This window comes from Saccostrea echinata, unplaced genomic scaffold (assembly GCF_033153115.1).
Source record: "Saccostrea echinata isolate AGI-Se365-2 ecotype Australia unplaced genomic scaffold, CSIRO_AGI_Sech_v1 ptg000005l, whole genome shotgun sequence".
Classification (NCBI taxonomy): Eukaryota; Metazoa; Mollusca; class Bivalvia; order Ostreida; family Ostreidae; genus Saccostrea; species Saccostrea echinata.
In genome coordinates, this window is record NW_026889754.1 from 857962 (window position 1) to 864390 (window position 6429).

Below are 6429 nucleotides of genomic sequence, written 5' to 3' on the forward strand. Positions count from 1 at the left end.
GTTACAACACCAACGAATTTAATTAAATGTAAAAATATTCATAACACTTCACGTTTTATCCATAATATTCATCTCAATAGTTCAGATGAACAGATGAGATCAGGTTCTTTGAAATTTAATACATTTGATATTTCAGATTTTAGTAGACCAATGTCAAGATTATTCTTCCGTTGACCCTACATATCGATTTCAGGACAATGGTTCTTCTTTTAATTCAATATCAAGTACAAATTTATCCGATATGCGAAATCTAATATTCAACCAAGTGTTAGGCATTAAATTATAGAGTTCAAAATCTTCTTTATAGATATGCAGATTGGGTGGTAGGAGAGGCTCAAGTCTGGTATGTGTAGGAGTAGAATGTCACAGGAATATGATATGATTTCAGATAGTAGCTTTCAGATTGTTAGTTGTATATATTTTAATGACTTTAATATCCATAGTGGATAGTTTTAGGAATTATGTGATCTGTCGTTGGTCCAATTAGTATTATTTAGATTTAATGATGTAACATTTTCAGCTAAGCCATACATGAATCAAGTTTTATGACAGTAATACATAGATAAATTGATCGAATAATTTTGTATTTCAGCTTGTGGTTATACAGAATGCTTTCTGCTACAAAGCAGAAGATGATGCAAAACATCAATCATACATGTATGTATGTTTATATCTTTACATAATATCCAAGAGTAGAGAAGAAGATTATATAATCAATAGATTCTCGCATTAACATCGGAACCACTGACACAGGGGTCATGAAGTTTTTTTTTATTTTGGAAGAGGCACCCTTGCTCATCTTAACTATGTACTGAGATAGTTTGTTCAATACCCAGGAGCAGAGAAGACGATTAAAAATAATCTATGTCACTATATAATCAATAGAGCCCCGCCCTAACACCAGAACCCCTAATGAGGGGCCATGAAATTTACAATCTTGGAAGAACAGCCCTTGCTTTCAAAGAAATAATGCACTTTCAGTATATGATCTATATAGTCCTAACCTAACACCAGATCCCCTGACCATGGGACCATGAATTTTACAATTCTGGTAGAGAGCTCAATGCTTATTACAATCATGCTAACAGTTTGACTGCTTGCTGTGCAGGACTAAAGAAGATTTTTAAAGATTGCATTAATTTGGTATTTTAGCTCAACCCCTCAGACCCCAGCTTAAGTCTTAATTATGGCATAGATTAAAATGATTGATTATTGTAATTAAGCATATCTGAATTCAATAATTTACTGGTTTAATTTTTTCTTTTCTTCACATTTATTCATACCTTTGGTTGACTGCAGTTTCCATGTCTTTCTTGTCCTATAAATATCTTCTCTTTCTATACATGTAGGATTCGATATTTGAAAAACATCTTGTTTACTTCCAAGAGGAAAGAATTGTTCAAAGTACCCTGTATCGAAGTTAGAACTAGATGCCGTCTCTGGTACATCTAATTCTTGTTGACTTTCTAAAGAAAATCAAATTCAAAAATGATGTTTAACAAAAGCATTGTGTAAGATTTTTTTTTCTATTGAAATATCATGTAAAAATGATCAGATATTGAATAACTGTCTTATATTAAAACGGAAAACTTTCCTGCTGAACTGCTAGTCTAAACGTTTCAATTCTTTTTCAGAAGAATAAGTATTAATATTTGTATTTAGTCATACAATCACTGGTTTCATTAGTTTTAATTGTGTGTCTTATAAGGCTTTAATCTACAGTGTATATATGAAGAAATTGGTGCTATATCTGAGCGAGTGCATTATTATTGACAAAAACTTGTGCAGCCTAGTATAAATTCACTTTCCTCCAAAATCAGCAGTATCAAAAAAAAAAAGAAAGAAAAAGAAAAAATATATAACTAAGGGACGACTATTTGGTTCTTGATCAAGGACAGATTATTTATTTTCCTCTTCACTGAAAAAAATTTTGACAAGCCAAAAAAGGGAAAACCGCCGCCCAAACTCCAAACATCTATTTTGGGGGAGGCGGGGTGGGGATTTAAGTAAAACTAATCAAGAACAAATTATTTATTTCATGCCAATCGAGGACAAATTTTCAATTTCTTCGAGGACAGATTATTTATTTCAAAAATCTTCCAGCCCCTATTTCAAAATCAAATGGTCGTCCCATAAGAATACCTGATTTCTTCTTTAGATATTTGTAGACTATACTGAAAGGATGTGAAATCCAATGCAAGAAGGTCTGAAAAAGTGAAGGATCTTCACCTAAAATTGAAATAATATATTTAAAAAAGATAGCAGATGATGTGTGTTATACAACCTTACTGACCCAACCTTCTGTCTAAATTAGATTAGTTATGAAATTAAATCCCCCTTGCAACATCATTGCTCAGAGTCTCTTAGAACAAGCAACCTAAAATTTTAAGCGACTCTTGTTATATCGACGAACATTTTATCATTTAACATTGTCATTTGCAAAATTATTTAGTTAAAAAAACATTCTGAGTTTAGATATAAATACTCTGAAGTTGATATTTAAACGATGCTTGAGTTTTTACTGACAATATCTCTGTAGTGTTTGGAGATCAGGTCTTCCAAAACATCAACTGTCGGAATTACTTATTTTTGTCTTCATTTAATTTAATTTACCTGAGAAGAAGAAAACACTTGCTGTAGTCTTCAACTCGACTTTTAGATATATCGACGATATATTATCAATTAACAATAGTTACTTCCTTTCATATGTCGACACGATAATTCACAGTAAACATGGAATTGACAGTCATTCTACGATAAATGGACCAATTCAGAGTATAAAACATGAAAAAAAAATAATTGTTTCAAATAGCAAAATGAACATCATAATTCTCTAAATGACGTATCAGTGAACTTGAAACACAAAAAATTGTCCACAAATCTGGTATCGTTAACTTCGTACAACAATTTCAAGATACCATTGATTTTAATGTAATGTTATGGAAGTTAATGCTTGATCAAGCCTTATTATGTTTTTTAAAAAAGCTGACTTTGACCAATTTTTCGTTTCTGGTTTTCAGTAAAGAACGCTAAAGTATGATTCATAAAGTCTCGCATGAATCCGAATTTAAATTAAATTTTCGGGAAAGATATCGTTACAGAAGTTAAGTCCCAGCAGAAAAGGTTAAAATTCTCTTCAATAGTTAAAATCAGAGTTTGTTTTAGGATACTAGCATTAAACAAAAGTATGAAGCATTTCGTTCCCAAAATAATAACAATTTTTATACCTTTAATGCAAAAACTTTCCTGAATTACCGTTACGGATGTTAAATTTTTAAGAGAGAGACAACTGTTTTTGTCTAATTCATTTTGTATGTCGAAATTGTAATCGTCTAAAATAGCTGACTCGCAACTAGAATCGATGATATAAGGTTCCTTGGTCACTTTTTTTGCGAGAAGTGATTTCTTTTTATATAGGATAAAAGACATTTTTAAACATTCATTGCAATCTGTTCGGAACGATTTTACGGCTGAAAATTTCATCTTGAAATTTGTAAATAAATGAAGCGACATTAAGATTTGCAGTGGAATACTTTTTTCAACATTACATTATGTTCATATCAAAACTTTAACTGCATATATATCGGTGAATATTTACAAAACCATGTGTGTATGTTAAGTCTTAGAGTTGAAATCGACCTTTAAATTTGTAGTTAAGATATTACAACGGTAAATTTGTAAGCGACACAAAGAATTCTTCATTGGTCATGTTTTTGTAGAATGACTGTTAAAGATACCACAGAGCCTGAGACATCTCTTACACCTTTTGGTTATTTTACTTGAAAAAAAAGTTACTGGTAATCTAACAACAAAACTTTATGATGAAGACGACGACTTCACCTTTTCTATCATCAACTTCTCTTATGTAGCAATATTCCCTTATCACCTGCATATGGCGTTTATGTCTCCCAGTTGATTCGATACTCAAGAGTTTGCTCTACATGCCAACAATTTCTAAAACGAAGTAAGCTATTGACTAAGAAGTTGTTGAAATAAAAATATCAAAAGTCTCTTTTAACTAATCATTATGCAAGTTTTATAGTCGATATATATATTTTTATCATTATAATGACCCTGTCAGCAAATACAATCTATTTTTTAGGTCAAATGCTAACTGAAGTTTTTCATATAAATTGTCTGGCCATTATTTAAATACTGATTTTTTTTCCTTTTCCCTATCATGACAATGAGCACACGGCGGGTGTGAACGGTCAACAGGGAATGTTTACTCCTTCATGGCACCTGATCCCATCTCATTAGAGGTCCATGTTTGCTCTGCTCCTGATTTGTATTGTTTCAATGGATTTTTGAGCTTGATTATTCTTCATATTTAATTACTTCAATCAATATCGACTCAATATATATCCCATTGAACTTGAAATAAAAGGAGCCTCAGATTCTGTCACATCTGTTTCATATTTGGACAAACGTGATGACTTCAATTTTTCCATGATAAACATCATACGTTTATTCCAATATTCATAGATTTTTTTTCTCTACACAATGCTAAGACATTTTCTCTTTTATATCCTTAGACTTGCTTTCATATCCTTTCATTTTCTGTCATTAAATAAGAGCTAATTTTGGACCTTACAAGAATTCATTGGTAGGTCACTCGTCAGCTATTAGAAAAAAAATTGATCAAAACTGCTAAGTGCCAAAATTATCATTTAGAATTCAATTATAACATATTGTAATTAAATAATGCAGATAATACCAAAGCTATTTTGAAAAAAAAGCTCACAAACCGCAAGGAATAATATAGGTGAAGAACATTGATCAATCTGGAAAAACCTACAAATAAAAGACATCCGTGAACAAGATCCAAAACAGGGATCTCTGGAAATTCCAGAGGTGGGACAAGGTGCCTAGGAGGAGTAAGCATCCCCTGTTTGTCTGAACTTGTTTAGCTTTTTCTTTCTTCTAGTAAAAACTGCTGTGACCAGCTAAAAATACCAAAATGTCTTCTTTTAGGGAACACAGCATTCTATATACTCCACACGGCTATTGCAAGATTTTTCTTCAAATCTGTAAAAACCGGAAGTTTGGAGGACCGGATACGAGAACCAAAGCACTGGATGACTTCTAGGTTGTATAGTAAACATATTACTCTTCTTCATTTGAGAAAAATGGATATAAAGGTCAAGATAATGAACAGTGATCGATCTCAATCATTCTTGTTTTAATAACTGCCCACCATCTTACTACAAACTTTATGTCCGTGCAAATGGTAGTGTGCAAGACCATTTCATAATCTAGTTTTTACACCATGACATCAAAAAATTCGACAGTATTGGGAAAATGGAATATCAGATTGACTCGTGTCGATAACAAAATATTTTATTTATATAGGGCAATATCGAGTAGTACATTAGAATTTTGTCTGGTGTATGCTAGGGATATTAAGATCAGATGATGCAGACGAAAACATGGATGGCAAGATTGGTATATTTATATTGGAGCTAAGTTCGTAACTAATGCAAAAATGAATTCTATGATTTTTAATATTCTACATTTCTGAAAGCATCTTTTGAAATCTACACAACATTCTTTCACTTTAAAGAATATTATTATAAAATTTTGAATTAAAAATAAAAGTCTATTCAGTTAAACTTTTTCGTTTTACTTATAAAACATAACATTAATTGTAATTTTCATGACTGTTAAAAAATGTTGTTGTTTTTTTTTTTGTATCACCTGTCCTTATACAGTTTTCATGTAATATTTTTAGAGCATATCTTACTAAATATACTTTTTTAAAAAGAAAAAAAAAAGGGTGGGGGATTAATACAGTTTTCAACTAATATTCTTGGAGCATATTTTACCCAATATACATCGTAAAAAAAGAAACAAATATATAATGAAGAAGTCAAGGTAAAATTTATATTATTTCTTTTTTTTTTCACCTTCAAATCGCATATTTTTACCAGTTTCTCAGAATTATTATTACTAGCCCAAGTTATTTAAAAAAAAATATTATCAAATTACACCGATATTAAGTAACACAATACACAATACATTCAACCGATCAAAACTAAAATCACAAAAAGCTTGATACAAGAAAATATTTTATTACCTGTTTAGCTTTATAGCGTCCCCAATATGATATTTTATTATTGCAAAAAATAACACAATAACTTACATTAATTTGACCATTAAATGACCATCAAACTGAATCTTACTTGATTTATTTTCCTGATTGTTTTCTTCTTGTCCAAGCCGAAAATTGTTCAAATCTTCATCTTCTTCTTTATTTAAGTTGGAATAATACCTTGAACCTTTAAGAGAGATTTTTAAGTGTAAAGTTTTAAAAGGTTCCAACTCTTTTTTTAAAAATTTAAGCCAGAAATAGACCTTACGTTCAGCAGATGAGAGAAGAGGAATTGAAGAACTCTGATAAACAGGTACATACTCTTGTGCAGTTTCGGA

The 6429-nt window shown here is 30.9% G+C and overlaps 1 long non-coding RNA gene across 1 annotated transcript; it reads right to left on the minus strand.

Moving 5' to 3' along the window:
- Positions 1-1289: 1289 nt before the first annotated feature.
- Positions 1290-6429, minus strand: LOC133179960 (uncharacterized). Its single transcript, XR_009720214.1, has 4 exons — positions 6360-6429; positions 6183-6278; positions 2143-2229; positions 1290-1466 (listed from the first exon to the last, which is right to left on the minus strand). It is a non-coding gene; the product is annotated as an uncharacterized LOC133179960 (long non-coding RNA).